Genomic DNA, 18996 nt, shown 5'->3' with positions numbered 1-18996 from the left:
GGCCCCTGCGCTGTACAGTTAACTGACAGTTTAAAACTCCGACTACCTACGCATTCCTCCAGCTGACTGCCACTACAGGGTAAAAATAACCGTCAGTGAGTAATGCTTCATATGTCGGCGGGTGTGTATATTCTACATAGATACACATGCCCTCGATGGACTGGTTACAAATTCGTCCCCCTCCGATTCACGTATGACTTGGACTAGTTATAACATCTGCCTATGTATTGCGGCCAGGTACCATAGATATAGAGGTACTGATATCAGGTATGCGGTTACGTTTTGTTGGTCGCGATTAATTCATTCGATTAAAACAAAGAAGTTAGTGTTAGATGTGGTGGGAGATGAGATAATTTATGGGTATAAATTACATGAAAGTTATGTACCTATACGAAGATTTATGAATATGCATGGAGTTGTTCGAAGGAAATATGAGTTTTAGGTATTGATGGCCGGGTTTGTCATGTGTATGCGGAAGGAAGGTGCGTGATTTACTTTGGGCGTTTCCGACGCCCATAAATGGTGATAAACACCAATCGAAAAAGATATTATATACAAAGATCGACCCAGAAAGAAAAACAAGCATGACAAAACGCCATCCAAGGCACATGCAGCTATCGCAAATCGCTCATTACACGGGAACAAAGCGCAGTGCTAGAGATTCATTGCTGACAATAATATTTTCAAATGAACAAATGGTACGAGGAGGGTTACTTTGTAACAACTATTTTTGATTGGTGTTCATTAATATTCAATCCACCCCTGAACAGTCCGCTTCATGTGTACAAAACGGTCGCATAGACTATGCGTAACGAAGATTTTACAATATGTAATTGAAGCCTGATAGAAATAATAGAAAAAAACATCGGCCTGTGCAGACTTCGAACTTTAATGCGATATAGAGGTGAATGGATTTGATTGCTCTTTATCGACTACGAGAGAATTTATTTAATTGGTGTTTTACGCCGTACTCAAGAATATTTCACTTATACGACGGCGGTCAGCATTATGGTGGGTGGAAACCGGGCAGAGCCCGGAGGAAACCCACGACCCACTTTCGGCCGGAGAGGAAGCCAGCAAGAGCTGGACTTGAACTCACAGCGACCGCATTGGTGAGAGGCTCCTGGGTCATTACGCTGCGCTAGCGCGCTAACCGACTGAGCCACGGAGGCCCCAGTAACTACGAGAGAAAAACGTAGAAGTATGAGTACACGCTAGTATAGCCATGTCCTAACTAATTGAAGTGACAAGCGCTGTAGCTCCGCACATCTTGAATTTGGCTACACAAACTTACATATGTTCAGTTGAAACCAAGTGAAACTGAACCTATAATGCAGGAATGCATACCTGGCATTTATGTATCAGTCATAAAGCGTACTACGTAATGAATATTTTTCACTGTGTAAGCTGTGGTTTCTTCTATCTGCTGTGTGGGATGATGGATATAGGTAGGAAATATGTCCGGTAGGTTAAACTCGTGAAACAGGTTTAGAAGAACGTGCGAACTGAGCCGGCTGAGGTAGGCTTTCATATACCGGAAGTGAACAGCTCGGATACACATCATTATCACTGGTGAGATCATATACGGTCCACAACGAGATCTCCGGCCAGGCTAATCATAGCTTCAGGGTCTATGTCATTGAGGGCTGATAAATGAGCATGTGAAAACAAAACTTGCTGTTAGGGCGCCTACCTAGAGAATCTGTAGGTGTCAAATTGGATTTATACCAGCCGTCAGCTGTGTCAGATTAGTTCGCAGTTGTCAGATTAAGATATGTCGTATTAGTTTGCAGTTGTTTCAGATGTATATAAAATAAAGATGCATTTACTAGTGCAACTCGATCTGACTAAAATAACGTGTTTAGGGCTGCCGTTTAGGTATAATGTTTATATACACCACTTGATGCTGGTAATCGAAGTCTGTTAATTGGGGGCAAACTGGTTTAAGCCAGAAAGCTTATATTCGATAAACATGTAGACAAACACAAAACAAGAATAAGTATTACATACGGGCTATTGTTGCCAGGCGACAGTAATGGCGGCATAGCAGCATTACTCGTTCGCCCAGGGGCACGTTCCACCCAGCATTCCATGAAATTATATCTAAATCCTAACGAAGCATACTAGACTACGTCATAGTGATCTAGCTAGGTCAGTCTGCTCGATTAGTAACCTCTGTTAGCATAATAACCTGAAACTAAACATGAAACTAAAACATAACTTCAGATACATAAACTGACAGCGGGGCAGAAATGCGGGGGAAGTTTCGTTAGTATTTAAAGTCTCTTCAAATAACGCCAAACGGAAGAAAAATGTCACACAATCAAACTAATACCTACACCTTTCAACCAAAGACTGCATCAACACTGGGATTTGAGAGTGAAATTTTGAAAAACATTAAGCATATTTTAGAAAAGTTGAGACAGATGTGTTTGGGAGGATAGCGTAAGTTTCAAAACTGAAGCAGTATAGTTATATAGTCACGTTAGATCTGAGATTGTACACACAGTTCTATAACATGGTCTATCTCTGGATGAAACGTGAACCTAACTTCTAGGTCAGTGAGGCAGTCTAGTACTGTTGTCAACACAAGAGGAAATTGTCTTCTTTGTTGTACACCATTGGACTATTCATCATGATTTGTTTACAAATAATAAAGAGCAAATGACATTCTGAACCGATCGTACAGCGCACTACACATATTGTTTGAACAGTGTATTATTAAGGGTTTCTGCCGGACATGGTAGTCTTAAATCATACAGTTTTATAAACTAACAGTATAACATCTATGTAAAATGCATTATTAAATGTATTCAAACAGACAAAATTGCCTTATTCATTACATACGCTTGTATATCAAATGTGAATCAGTTCTGTTATTTCTTTTACATCTATATGGGGCTCTTTTTAGGGATATAGCCCTTGTTCAATTTTTTATTTTCATATCCCACTTATGAAAAAGTTTTGTGCGTTTAATGTGAATTAAAATCTTGTAGCACTTCGTCATGGTATGTGGTCTTGAATGCCTGCAAGAATGACGAACGGAGTCACTGAACCCAGACCAAACACAGAAAGTACAATCGTTTTTTTGATCGAGAATTCATGTTGTCGGTGAACTCCAAAGAGTGCACTAATACAATAGACTTCCATGGACAGCCTTCCACGTCGTTCTGAGGAACTGGCCTTGCAATTATTGACCTGGAACGTGCTTATTGGTTGACGGCTGGTATGCGAATGTCTGTTTCGACGCATAAATTCCAGTACCGTCTACTGATGTTTAAACTGAACATGTTACGGCATCAGTGCTGTGGCCTGATTGATGACAAAACACAAGGAGGAACATATGACAGGCAATATACCTGTCCGTATTTTGGTTTTTACTATTGTGAGGCAGAGTGATATACGTCAACAGAAAATGAATAAGGTCACCATTAGCAATTGCTTGACATCATAACATTCTAATTCTACTGACACATTCAAAACTGTTCACTTGTGCGACATCATATGCATACCTTGGCGTACCAGTGTCAAAAATTTACATTCGTATGTCATAAAATATTTGTTTAAATTTTTCTGTAAAATCATTATCAAATGCCGTATCACTTACATGGCTTGAGAACATTAGTGTCGCATTTACTTAGCAGGTAGGATTAAGAGAAGGTAGGTTAGTGACATGTTTGATTAACTGGCACAACACAGCAGTTTGAGAAATTCTAGACCAGTAACGAAATTCCAGACCAGTAACGAAATTCCAATGAACATCTCAGCATTTGTTTTTTTTTTTTTACATAATTCTGCGCAATCTCTGATGTTATAGAGGTTTATAAGTTGTTAGTATCAATAACCATTTTCATGAACGAAATAAAGCGTATAAATATTGGATATACAATGAGTGATGTAATTTTCAAATCACAACTACACCACTCGTTTAATAAAATTGATAGAATGGGTCACGAATTGCATATCCTGTTTATCGCATAATTTGTTTGGAACGGTTTTAGGTGGTTAATAGTGAAGACAACGTCTGTTTGTTTTGACAAGTATGTAAATGAGATGCATAATGATATCAATACATGTGAAACGGTTTTAACCGAACTACACATTTCACTAAATATAGTTCAGAAAATTTCATTGAAGAAATCCGTGATTTCTGTGATCAGAAAACACAACACAGTCCATTAGTGTACAATAAGATGATGAGTTTTAATTTTGTGGAAAATATCGGTATTCTTAACTTCTTATTTATCGAAACATTTGGTTCCAAATTGTGACCTAAATCTAAGTGATATCTCGATGACAACTGATGCAATGACCTACAATGTGTGATGAGCGGGGATTTTGTAGCTCTTTAATAATTTCGTGAAAATCTGATACCCAGACAGGCGGCTGCATGTCGTTTGCGGTTGAACTCATGTTTGTGAGTACCTTGTTGTAGGCGTACAGCGTCAAGCGCTTCATTTCCTTTCACCAACCTTTGTTATTTTTCACATTTCATGATGGTTTTCATGAAATAAATTTATGCCTATCAAGTGTCCAAAAAATTTAAACGTTTGGTACCCCAAGAAACAAGTGGAAAGCGATAACACGGTGTAGTAGGCTTTTTTTATCGGAAACAAGCAATAGAAGTAGTCCGGTATTCAGTTGTACTTTTTCATTGGATAGGTTTGTCAATGAAAGTTCAGGTCACCAATCAGAATTGCGGCTTAATTATGTAGCGTGTGGAATATTGAAATTTTAAATCACTGACAAATTATGGGTTTAAACCGTTATATATACGTGTTACCATTTGACCAGCTATCTCATTATTGTCACTGCTCAGGTTTTAATCTCTCTGCTGTTGTCTTTTATATTAGACGAAACTGAAATGAACTTCAACACACTGAGTTGACAAGGGTAAACAGTGTTTCTTGAGTTCCTGGCATCAGACATAGAAATTCTTCCGGAAATACCCCAAAATAATATGACGCGATGCCGTATTAGCAATTCACTGTTAGACCGTTTGAGGATTTATTAGTTTATTTAAATGACTGATTTTAAATGCGTAGTCAGGACTATTTCGTTAATACAACATCCGTGTAAGTGTTTATAGGTAGAGGAAACAGAAGTGCCCGGTGGAAACCACCGGCCTTCGGTTAGTAACTACCAAACTTGTTCACATATGACCACCTAAACTCAAATTAAGGGCTCAGGGGCCGGTTGTTCAAAACTGTATTGGTCGCTGGGTTAAAACAGTAAATATATCATGTGACTTAGTACCGATATTAGCTAATACACTTTGGGCCAACGGGGCTCTGGTGCGCTGTAGAGTTGCCTATTGCCACCCAAGCGCCGAGAGCACTGGAGTCAAGACAACCTCGAGGATTCCCTCTCCATGGTTCTTGTCGATTGAAACCACCTGTGTTATCATTTTACCACCTACAATGCTATCCAGGTCATGGTAATTGCGTAATGGTACGTACCCGAGGGTAAACGACCCAAAGTTCAATCAGCTTTGTCCTGTTACCACACCAGTCTATAAAGACGGAGATGATATGCACTGTTTATTGACAGATCTGTCTTTCGTTAGAAAATCTCTCTGTCCAGCAGATAGTAGTGGTATATCTCAGGACTGGTTACCATGGCTTGCATCCAGATCAGAGCAAAACATATTACGATCGGATTTGAAATTGAACTGGATTGCATTAGCTTATCAGCTAGTATAGAAATGGTAATAGTCAGGATTTGTTGGATTGATTAATCGATTGATATGCCTGAGGGATGAATGGTTTAAGTTGTAATGCACAGTTAGTGAGATTAGTATATCATGACCGATGCGGACAACTGTTTATCATCTTCAAATAAAGTTCCCGTCTTACTTTCATTACGTGCTGCGTTATTGCCAAAGAAACACGAACTTGTTACTGAATCGTTGCCAGGAAGACACATCAACGAGGACATACATATATAAATATATACTAACTAAAGAACCAAATAACCACAATCAATTTAAAGACATGTTATTTATTTATTTGAATGGTGTTTTACGCCGTACTCAAGAATATTTCACTTATACGACGACGGCCAGCATTATGGTGGGAGGTGTGAGTGAGAATACTTTTTTGATAACTGTCAACCTACAAAGGATTGTGTCGTTTTCTCCGACACTCTCCTTTCTCCGTTCTCTGGACAAAGAACTATTCTGACCGAACAATTGACATGGTTGAAAGATAATGTTGAGCAGGAGTAATGTGCACAACATGTACAGAACAGGTGTGTATCTCAAACTCTGATCTGCACTCAGCACCAACCATGTGGACGGTGTTGTGTCTTAGACAGCCTCCAGGCTTTGGCACTTATACAGTCACAATCTGATGCTTGCACTACTTGATGTTTACACATTCCCCAGAAATTGAAGCTTATAGTCACTATGCGATGCGTTTACACTCACTATAGGATGCTAATCCAGGCACTATCTGATGTTTATGCAATCACCAGACCAAACGCCAAATGTGTTGGTCGTTTGGTCTGAATTTAGACTGATTAAAAATTTAACACACTTAGATCCACTCCGTTGAAAATTAAACAAGTTGCATTTTAAAAAAAATTAAACTGTTGCAACGTTAATGCTAGTTAATAATATATAGTATGCATATGTACATCGGGTATATGTATGTCACAGAACCAATTAAGGTAATGGAACCTCATAACTGTAGCGTTAGATCAGATCATCATATCGTGATATGTATCCTAAACTTTTCTAACATACTGCATGACTAACCAAATACCCACTGGCCTTTCTGATCGTTGATTCCCTTTCGGCTATATTACATTTCTATAATTCGATATTTATTTATTTATTTATTTGATTGGTGTTTTACGCCATACTCAAGAATATTTCACTTGTACGACGTCGGCCAGCATTATGGTGGGTGGAAACCGGGCACAGCCCGGGGGAAACCCACGACCATCCGCAGGTTGCTGGAAGACCTTCCCACTTACGGCCGGAAAGGAATCCAGCATGAGCTGGACTTGAACTCACAGCGACCGCATTGGTGAGAGGCTCCTGGGTCATTACGCTGCGCTAGCGCGCTAACCGACTGAGCCACGGAGGCCCCCTATAATTCGATAAAGCGTCAGATCAAGAATGAATTGCTCTGTGCACAGAAAATGTTACACCTTTTATTTTCAGGTCACACACTTGGAAAATGTTTTGAGTGTTTGGAAGATTACTAACCACAACCGTGGGGAACTTTGTAACCGAGGGGATTAAGCCTCTCATACTGGCTACCTTTCAGGTCGTACGTGGAAAGGTCTGGCAGCAACCTGCGGTTGGTCGTGTGTTTCTCCCGGGCTCTGTCCGGTTTCCTCCCACCATAATGCTGGCCGTCGTCCTATGAGTGAAATATTCTTCAGTGCGGCGTAAAACACCAATCAAATAAGTAAATAAATAAACACGACAGAATGTGAAATAAAATCTACGCTGGCAGCATAGAAGATTTTTCAAGCACTTATTATATAAACATGAATCTATAGAGGAATACGTATGCACACGAGATTTGGTATTTTGGGCGGAATTTAGTGATTAGATGACATTTGATGGTTACACCAGGTTTAGCTTTTCAGACAGGTTGTCAAATTCAGATGGGGGTGACAGTTATAATGAAATGCGGTATTGGTGTGCACAACATTTTAGTTTTGGGTGATGTTGGCTGTTCAGATGGGAATTATTGTAAGGGTGAGGCTTTGTGTTCAGGTAGTGTTTTGTATTTGGTATTCAGTGACATAAGGCTGTGGTTTGCTCTCGTGAGATCTGGTTTCAAAGAGTGGGCCTGAAAACACGGTAGGTGGGTCTGTCAGAGTGAGTCTCAGTTTACCAAAGGTAGCCTACACCATATTGGTCATAGGATGGGTGTATAGCGCGAGCGCCCATACCACACCTAAGAAAAATGTAACACGTTAGGGTTTTATTCTAGCTCTTAATGTAAATGTATGTAAATGTTTATTTAGTAGCAATTGGTTATTCTGTCTCTGTATGGCAGTTACATGCTCGTAAGGTTAAGACAAGCAGCTTCGGGCAAATGGGCTCTGATAGGGTTATAGTGTGGACATATGAACACTTATCAGTTGTCAAACGGTATAACTCTTGAGTGAAGAAGAAGATTTGCCCTAACCTGTCACATGTTTAAATTTTATTTATTGGATGCTGGTAACACATATGCACTGTTACGTATGGCCAAATATTACGCTTCGCGGGTGTTTACATCAGTTTAAAGGAATACGAATATCCACTGCCATGTTTGTAAATCGTTGTGGTTTCCGTGGCTGTACACTCTGAACCTTGTAAGGACTGGCAAACTAAGACTATCGGATCTGATTTATGCGTGGGTGGAAATGTAAGCTGACAGCCTGACGCCCAGTTAAGCTTATCTAAGTCTACATGACCTACATACTATACTTCATTTGTGTGTAGAGCTTATTATTTCACAGGCTATATATGGGCGCAATAATGTTTTACCAGTAGGCTAGGTGTCCTTAAAACAAAACATTTCTTGGAACAAGCTGCTATAGTACAAGAATACCTCAGCATGAAGACCGTGCTGTATGAATGCAAGCGTGTGCATATGAAGCATTTTGAGCTACCATATCTGTCACTATTGAATCATACAGATCGCAATTTATGTAGTCATAACCTTGATGTTACATCGTGGGTGCCTAACGTGAATCGCTGCGTGACACATGGCGTAAGCAAACATAAATATAGCATAAGTTATAATAATTTATTGTATACTTGAGTGCAGTTCAGAGGTACGTTTCATACTTTCATAAGAAGTATGTACACTGTATGTCCGACATGAAATACGTTCTCAGTAGAAAAGATAAGTGTATCGGATATCGTTAAAACACTAGAGAAGGGTACAAAGCAATATACGAACAATGCTAACATCCGTCCAGGATATAGAAATTTAACACTGTAAAACAATTGTCTTTTCTCGCATAAGTTCAACGTCATATTTGTATGCGACATTTTTATTTGTTGGAAACATTGTTTAAAGACTTCATGAAGAAACTAAATAACAGATGCAAATAACTATCAGACTTGGCTTGGGGTCAAAGACAACATATGACTCATGTATAACTGAAATGTTTTCAGATAAGCAATTTACCACAATAAACGCCTTTTACCACTCGACGGTTTAATACAAAGCACTCTGTCAATATCGTAAAAAATCGGTGATTTACAATCGCTACTGGATATACTGCCTTTGCATTATTTCTTGAATATCCATTAAAATATCGCTCGCTGATAAATTTGAGATCTCACCTGAGGCCTCCTCAGTCTGTCTTGAGTATGGGGTAGACTGTCCTGAGGTACATTAACACGGAAAGGATATAAGCTAGTAAACTGTAAATTAACCGCCAAAGATCAGGCTTTGCGGGCTAAGCATAAACTGAAGTATCCGCACCCAACGAACAAACGGATTCTATATATAAGCCAGTTTTGCCAGCCCTCTACAGTACTATATACTTCATGACTGTGGGAGGAAGCTGTATCCAGCATATAAGTGTATACAGAATGCATGTAGTTACTATATGTTTACCCTTAAAGTGCCAGGATGGGAGTTGTAGGCATTTAGACTACCGTTAGATTAAAAAGCCCATTGTAAGTCTGACAAATACGCCTTGCACGTGAATCAGTGTGACGTCATGAGCTGAGTGAGGTCGTGAAGTCACTGTATATGACGCATGTGACATAATACATCAACCCATCGCCCATCAACCTTCCACCTTTCAGCATATAGTGTGCGTTAGCCTCCCATTCTGAATGCATTGTTTTATCATGTAGTAATTTCACTGTGTAGAAATTATACATCGTATAAGTTGATCCACACAGAGTGATACCTGAGATTTGCTGTTGTTTTGCTGATAATCGCCACGTTTTTACATTGTAATAATGCCGATTATCCCACGGTGCTAGGGGACGTATAAGCTGCTATTGTTAAAATATTTACATCAGCAGTTAAACTAAAACTCTGTAAAACTGAGGTAAATTGTATAAAAAGGCTGTATTTCACAAATATCATATTTCAGCTGCTGGAGAGCGTATCATTTCATGTTAAATTAATTTCCAATCGCGATTGCCATCTTTTACCGGAACTTTGGACGTCTTTGGGAATCCTTTACTGGAAATCTGTCCTCAGGATTGTAGACGTAACTTTTATAGGCCCTATAAATAAGATCATTATTTCAGATTTAGATATTTTTAAAAAATGAATTTCAAACAAAGTTCGTTAAAAAAGAAATCAGCTGAAACTTGAAACACGATTCTCAATGGCCAATTCTCAAGCTACGGATCCTAAATTTGAGCTCTGGACAACATTTGTACGTTTAGATACTGATGTTAATGTGTATGCATTTATCCACACAGAAAAGAAGTAATCGACTCATTTGGAAGCATACACTGGCAATGTATGAACAAGGACCATCCAAGACATCTTTGAACGACACATTAAAGGTGTTTATTTCAGCACACGCCTGACCAATTCATGTGGCGCGTATGGTCTTTCGTATCACCCATGAAAAGAATGTGGGATCAAAGCAACAAAAACAACTGTGACCTACGTTCTGGGTTGTTTACATTCACTTTTACTGTATAGGACATGTGCTTCGTTCAAAGCACAATTGCAAATAATAGTATGCATTTGTGGTAGATATACATGTATTCGAGCATATATATGGTAAAAAAAAAAAACACTCTTTTGTAAAATATTTGTGCATAAGACAAAATAGTCGGACGCTCCTTGATTATAGTATATACATTTATATGTAAGTGGGAATCCAAGCACTACTCAACCAGCTACGCATGGCAGCCATTTTGTTTAATCGTGTCCTATACATCTGAAATTGACTAGTATTAGTTTCTATGAATCTTAAACGTAAGTCTGTCGTGTATTTCATCCTTGAGATCATAAAAACGATTACTCTGCATTCACTACGTCACATTTCTTTTCATGAAGGGAAAAATAAGCTCTCATTATATACCTGCTGAGCAAAGATGGCTTCATTCAAATGTGCGTTATAAAGCTGTGTTATATTATCGTGATAAGACGTGGGCGTCATGGGAGCAATACAACGTTACCTATATTAATGTATATGTACGAGCCACTAAGTTATCTTTCTCAGCTACATATTCTGACAGATAATATAGTGGCAATTAACGAGAGCTGAATCCAAGCGTGACGAAATGTTAGTTTTTCCGATTTAGTTATATTAGAGTGACTTCACCACGTGACAGAACCCATAAACCGATTAATGGCGTAAATACCCAAAGTGACGATCTGATTTGAGCGCAAAGTTGCGAGATCACCAGAATACAATGTGTTTGTACATCAGACCATGTCACATACATGAGCGAGGTTTGCACCACATCGAAGTCGAGGCGATTTACTCTATTTACTCAACTGATTCAAGGTAAATTCAAAAATTGCTTTGAATCTAAATGTCAAAATAGGCATTTGCATACCAGCAGTCAACTATGTTTGACTTTCCTGGTCAATAATCGCACGGCCAATTTGCAAAATAACGTTCAACACCTGCCAACCACCAAAGAACTAAGAAGCTAATGTAAAGCAAGAACTGAGGTCGGTTTCATATGAGCAGAATCAGTCAACAGTTTTCCGTGACGATGGAAATACACTGGGATGTTTTAGGCGAGTGAATTAAATGAGTACGTGAATCGTGTACCACGCCATGGCATATAAGTTGTCCTCAAACAAGTCATATAAGTTGTCCTCAAACAAGTCATATAAGTTGTCCTCAAACAAGTCATGTATCTTAGTCTTTTAGCTTTGATTGCAACTGTGGACATATCCAATACTTTTAACAGTTCTGATGTAAAATAGCACGCGGGTAGTAAAACCACAGCCTTTGTCTCAACAAAAGTCAAGTTGAAAATCATAAATTAGCAATGCTGTCCATCTCTGTTTATCTTTTAGGTTATATAACATTGGATGCAGATCAATAATTGACAATATTGACAGTTTATCTGGATCCCTTTGCATGTATTCATATAAACAAAGGCCGGAATTCATCAGTATCTAACGTGTGACCATTTGTCAACTGTATATATCACACTGCTCCAGTTTTACTCACCATGCTGTATTCTTTTGGCTTCCATATTATAGGACAAGCCTGATAAAAACCGAAATATTGTTTCCATTTGAAAGAACAGTTTTTACACGCATGAAAGAAGCGTTGTCCGCCGATTGTTACTTGGGGACGTATGTGCAGAATTATAACTAGAATCAGTTTCTTTGAAAGGAAATATAACATCATTCAATGCTGTATAATCAAAGTCAAAACAGTCAAAAACGTGATTTATTTACGAATGAAATCAGTAGGCTTAGTACGCGAACGTACAACTGTGTTGCCATGTCGTGTTGATGAGCGTGAAAGAACCACTCGTGATGAATGTTATCGGCACTTTATTGGACGTTATGATGATCAAATGTATGTCTAACGGATATACGTGTATTCGTGCTTTCAGTACGTCATGCATGCAATAGGAAATAGGAAATGACGCAAACTTATCTCGAGTTGAAGACCCTATCAATAATGTATCTTATCAAACACAGCCAAAGTAATGCGTGGAATAGAAGTCGTTTATATAGATGTCATCTTCTCTGCGTGAACAAAACAAGGATTACGACTGACTGATACATGATATGTAGATGTATTGCAGTCAACAGTCACACCAGACAGCAATTAAGCTAGCTAGGAAACCTAATTACACAAACACGTTTTTTTGACTGTTATTCACCCACGTGCATGATATATTTATAGCGTGTGTTTGACGATTGCCTTTAAGTGGCTCTTCATATATAGTTAGTATGATTGCCTTCTGATTGGTATATTTTTTTGATTCATGACATGAGGCAGATGGTTGCTATGTTGTTAATGTTGTATATGCTGTGACCTGGAAGTATTTTTCTAAATGGTTATCGTTTTCAATTCCATTAGCAATAGGTACTGAGAAACACCTTAATCGTTAATCTGTCATCTTGTGGTCGTTGATAATGAATTACTCACATATACAGATTCATTTCCCTAATACAGTATTATAAGCTAGAGACTGTGCTAGAGTGGTTTTGGCATTTCTGTTAATTAAGGGCCAAAAAAAAAAAGATTATGGCAACATCCAAGATGAGTTCAGCCTTGCTGAATAAAACAGAATCAACATCAGCGATATAACACATGAATATACAACTATGCATACCATACTTAACTGAGAACGTAACTAGATGAATAAATGCGCTGACATGAATATAGTCTCCATAAAGACCCATGTCAATCAAATTCACAATACCAAGTATGGCATTTTACTGCGTATATAGCAAAAAAGCACGTGGAAACACGTGTTACGTTACAGCACAAAGCAAAAATATCTATATAAAAGTTTGCAGCCTGATGTTATTCTGATTAATGGTACAATGTTAACCTTTTTTTACTCAATATGAATCAAACTCTAGGGTAATTTTATTTATTTATTTATTTTATATGTTTTGTTTTTATTTATTTGTTTCTTCAGGGTGAAACATGGCCCAATACCAAATATCAGACACATAGCCATAGCCTTGAATACATGCATTATAATCTGTATGCTTCTCTACAATGTATCTACCAGAATACAGCCAGTGATCCATGCTCGGCATCAGGTTATATGATGAACAATCGCCTTGTAGACGACGACCTGAAAAAGAAACTGTACACCATGCTCTAGAATGGCTGGGACAAGGAGTCTGAGCGGCTAACTGTACCACGGATGTATTGATCTATCAGATGTTTTGATGATCCCATATACTGAGCTAAATTGTACCAAACATTACTGATTGATGAAACGAATTATTAAACTGGTTTCATTTGGTTTCGGTCAAGCACATGCATGCAAGTAAGCATAACACTGACAAGAATATCAGGGAACATATACACAGAACAATCGAACTACTGCCATGCATCAACTTAAGGCTCCAGAATAAACATCCATATTGTTACAGCGATGTTATTTGATATCTACCTTACCTTCGGCCTTCGTGGGCAGCTCTGTATGTCCAGTAGTTTAAAGCTTCCCAAATCCTTGGACCTCAAAGCTTTTTCAAAGACTCTAGACGGGAGGAAGCCGATGATTTCCCTCCATATGCTGGTGTAATATGTATTGAACTGTGTCTCATGGAGTGACCTAGTTGTAGTATGAGCATTCCATGAGACCGTGAGCCGGCGTTTCCCCATGAGTCATCGTGGTTTGTCTAACCGGTGTGTTGCTTATCGTCACCAGACACAATTAGGATGCTTGGTTATGTGGCATCAGCATACACAGCGGCATTGTTGTATCCGATCGAGCAAACACCGGTAACGAAATTGGCCATCGTCTGTGTATTACCATTGACCTTTTCCCTGGTTGTTGTAATGGATGCACTGTATTGTTCATGATATATGGACAATATCACGAACACTCACTGTGTGACTGCACAGCATTACCATATTACACCTCGGGGCGTGTATAGGTGCTAGTAATAGAATATTGAGCCCAAAACGTTTATTTCAATTATGAAAAGTGAAAAAGAAGTTATGTTATGTTTCGTGTGGCGTAGTAATGTAGTATCAATGTTCGACAATATTCATGGCCAAAGTATATTAACCGGCAACTGCAAACCTTCCTACTTACACATCTACAAGCACCCCATATAGCTATTTTAGATGAAGGCGCTATACGCACTTAGTTGTTTAGTCTTGAATTTATTCTTCTATTTTAAATGTGATCAGTTTTCAAATGAAGGAAATTTATACTTAACAGTGATGTCCACTGGAGTCATTCTCCAATTTTTACTCTGATCCAGAAGCATTTTAAACATCATACAACCCCTCACACATGACGACGGTTGTAATCCATCATGTTCTACAATTCTGATGTCGCGCAATTTACCCTATATGCCTACCTGAATGGTTTCAACTCAGCCGACAGCTTGCCTTTGTTTCCTCAGATTTCTTAGATAATGTCATATAGAGCTGTTTTAAAATGTTCCAAATATAAAATGGTGATTAATACAACGGAAGCATAGATAGCTCCTTTGACAAAACCCTAATACCCTTAATATCGACCCGGATGTTGCTAAGCAACTCATGATGTCGCCGGCAGGTAACTTCCACGCCATATTGTTTAAAGACGGGGTGGTCTTCAGCGAACATAAGATTTAGCAAAACTAGCCCATAGGCATCGCCCATGCACAGTTTATTGTAACTACGGCCCCATGAACAATGGCAAAGGGGAAACTTTACAATCCTTGGCCGTGACTGTGACGTTAACCTAAAAAAAAAGACTTACATCATAGAGAGTAAAACAAGAATATATCACATATATCACAGCTGACTTTTGTCAATTTACCTCAAGTATTACCTTATTTTAGCTTTTCATGTACAAATGCTTAACAGTAGCCTATTATACGTCCCCTATTACCCTGGTCTAAGCAGAATTGGGATTTAAAAAATTGCAGTGATGTTACTTGCAATTTATTAGACGTCACTGGTCTAGAACTACTGAAAATGCTGTGTTGTTATCACATTTAGCATTCAGAGAGAAAAATGCAGTGAGATGGTAATCTCCCTGGTAAATGGGCGTATTTCCAGGTTTCATCTAGGCCTACACATGCACCTGTTTGTCGTCATACATTTAAAATATCCCTGAGTACAGCATAAACCCCACTGGAATAAATCCATAAATAAAAAAATATATGAGCCAAAACATATAGCATCAAGCATGGTGTACTTAGCACAAACCCCCTACTATTACAAGCAGGAATACACTGTATTTAGCGTGTACAGTGCTAAGCAACCAGTGTCTTTGTTTTGCTTGTAGGCCTCGCCCTCTCGCCTGATCCAGCGGCATGATTCAACGGTTATTTCTACTGATATACAACAGATTTGCCTGGGTCACGGTGAAAAAAATTCACACCGATACTAATACCCTGTGGCATGTCCTCACGCGTTCTGATAATTTCCAGGTGTGAGTGCACATACATGTCACATCATGAAATATTGAATCTGCTGGATGGTGTTGTTTGTTTGATTCACATGGAAAGCCTTGTTTTACATTTTCTACAATTTTTATTTTGCTTGGATTGTTGATGTAATTTTTTAACTGAATCAAGGATAATGAAGATTTTCATCCTCGTTGTGCTTTCCAAAGGGCAATAATCATTTGGTAGGTTGCAATGTAAAAGCTGACAAGTCAAGAGTCATCTCCCTTACTCCATCGTTACAAGCGGATTAAGTCTGAAAAGATATAATTCTTCACATGATGACATCACAGTCAACACTCTCGAGGAAGCCGATGGAGCCTTAGGCAATGAAGTCACCGGATCAAATTCACCCATGGCTCGCGTTTTCTTCAATAATTCTGACCGTCGTTGTATGAAATTTCTTCATTGCAAGAACGCCAAGCCCATAAACAGAAAACCAAATTACAATTTGGATATATGTTTTGCATATCCATTCTGAAAATACTCAAATGTGCTCCGGGCAAGTTTGCAAAAACACACGCCTTTAGGCAAATACATTTAAAATTTCTTAAGACAACGGTACAAAAAATGGCCCTCAGAAACGATATCGCGAACGGCAAAATTTATAGGAATTTATTTATAATATATATATTTATATATATTTATTTATTTATTTATTTATTTGATTGGTGTTTTACGCCGTACTCAATTATATTTCACTTATGCGACGGCGGCCAGCATTATGGTGGGAGGATATCGAACAGTGCCTGGGGGGAAACCTACGACCATCCGCAAGTTGCTTGCAGACCTTCCCACGTACGGACGGAGAGGGAGCCAGCATGAGCTGGACTTGAGCTCACAGCGATCACATTGGTGAGAGGCTCCTGGGTCATTAAGCTGCGCTAGCGCGCTTACCAACTGAGCCACGGAGGCCACCAGTGCACTGTATACATAATAGATGAAAGGTGTGGCAGTGTTGAAATATGTGAAACTGATTTACTAAATCTGAACCATCGAGAGAACCGGTCACATTGGGTGTACTGTTGTCAATAATCATCATAGTACCTGTGTGTTTGAAGTATGTAACGCATGATCAGTTTGTTGGAAATGTGGCTATATTTTTGTTAGTTTTAAAACATATATTGACTGCTACTCTTAGATTTAGGTCCCGTAAGTAGGCAATTCCACCAAGAGTAAATTCTACCTTGGAAATACGTCACATTGGGTTAATCACAAATTCCGATGCTATTACAGTATGCTAGATTGCAAGGTTGTTTGATAGTGCCGTCACTTTCGTACCAGACACTTACACCCTGAAGGTGACACAATGTTCATAAACTGCAGTTAGGCAATATAGAACGTGAAATAAATACTTCGTAGTAGAAGACAAGATGTCATCATGTTACGCCCTTTATTTAAAAGTTAAAATTTATTGATAAATTCTGTCAACTATTCACCGGAAGGCACTTGGCTGACTTGCTTCGAAATAGTGTAGTGTTGTTTGTCAAACTTATCGTCAGCTGTTTAATAATTTTCTTATGTGCATATCTGTTTCAAAAAGAATTTAGCCTAAGGAGAATTCGTTTCCTTACCAACTAATTTCAAGAAAACTGAATATCATTCAAGATGGCCAAATACCATTATAACTTGATCATATGGCTTTAATGTAAATCATGTATATATATTTTATGCACTTTATAACAAATACGAGGAAAACATCAGTTTTTAGGCACAAATTTCCAGTACAATCTTTAATCCAAACACTAGGAGATAACCATCTAAATATCACAGGCTCAGAAATATAGTCACGTGATCATGGTGGTCAAATGAATGGGATAATGTAAATGCTTAAACAGGCATAGAAGTACACATTAAAAAGTGGTCATTCTACTAGCGACCAACCTTTAACCGCGTTTTATGCAGTTATAAAATTTTCACCGAAAAATCGTCAAAAAGCTTTCGTAACATATCTCGTCATTCCTGAACCCACTGATTCCAGTTGATGTCCTTTGTCGAAAGAGTTGCGATGCGTTGAAAGAAAGTGTAACCGTAACACTAAACATTTAAACTAGTCCTGTACTGATCATGTACTCATTTCTTAGGTAATTAGGTTCTAGTATAGCACACTCTACAGTCAATAGAAACCTTTAGTTGCACGTTTTGAGGTTTCCATCTTATTTCAAACATATACCTGATCTAATTTACTCTCTGTCGGCAGTTATAGTCTTATATGTTAAAATTCGGATTTCTTCTGATTCTGATTTGCAGATAACTTCGTAAATACATCCTGCACGTGAAGCTTCGTCATACCCTGTAAACACTAAGTAAATCACCCACAGTGCTGATCTATTTACGACATGTAGTTCTTTTGTATGTACAGCTTTCACTATTGAACCATCATGCTCTTATCATCTATCAAGTCTGACAAGTCCTTGTACTAGGCAAGATATAGAGTGTTTCGAAGACAGCTGCAAATGTTTCCCGTAACGCAAGGATAACATTTGCTATGGAGAGCATTTTAAGAAATCATCTTAAGAAAGTCAGTAACGAATGAATGATTTTGACTTATCGCCAAGTCGAAGTCAGTAATGCTATGAAGACATTAACAGTTACACACATATAGTTATGAAAAAGACAGGGCGGTATTGTAAGACTAGATGAACATTTACCAATAAAAATGTATATTAAAGATATATTTACGCAATATATTAAACGATGTAAGATTAATGGATAGCCATGTATAGTATTTCTTATTGCGAGGTATGGTTCTCAATTCAGTATTTTAAAAATACAATAAATTTTATCACAATATTTCCAAATATAGAGCCGGATTTCCAACTTCTATGAGTCTTTTAAGGGTAAGCCATCGCGTCATCATGCATGAAAAAAGCTCTTCCTGTCGTTTTTCAGTTTGCCCAAATTTAACTGATGAAATGAGTTCCAATCAGTCAAATCCATATTTCAGTCT

This window comes from Liolophura sinensis, chromosome 1 (genome assembly GCF_032854445.1).
Source record: "Liolophura sinensis isolate JHLJ2023 chromosome 1, CUHK_Ljap_v2, whole genome shotgun sequence".
NCBI classification, from domain to species: domain Eukaryota; kingdom Metazoa; phylum Mollusca; class Polyplacophora; order Chitonida; family Chitonidae; genus Liolophura; species Liolophura sinensis.
This window is presented reverse-complemented; position numbering follows the sequence as displayed.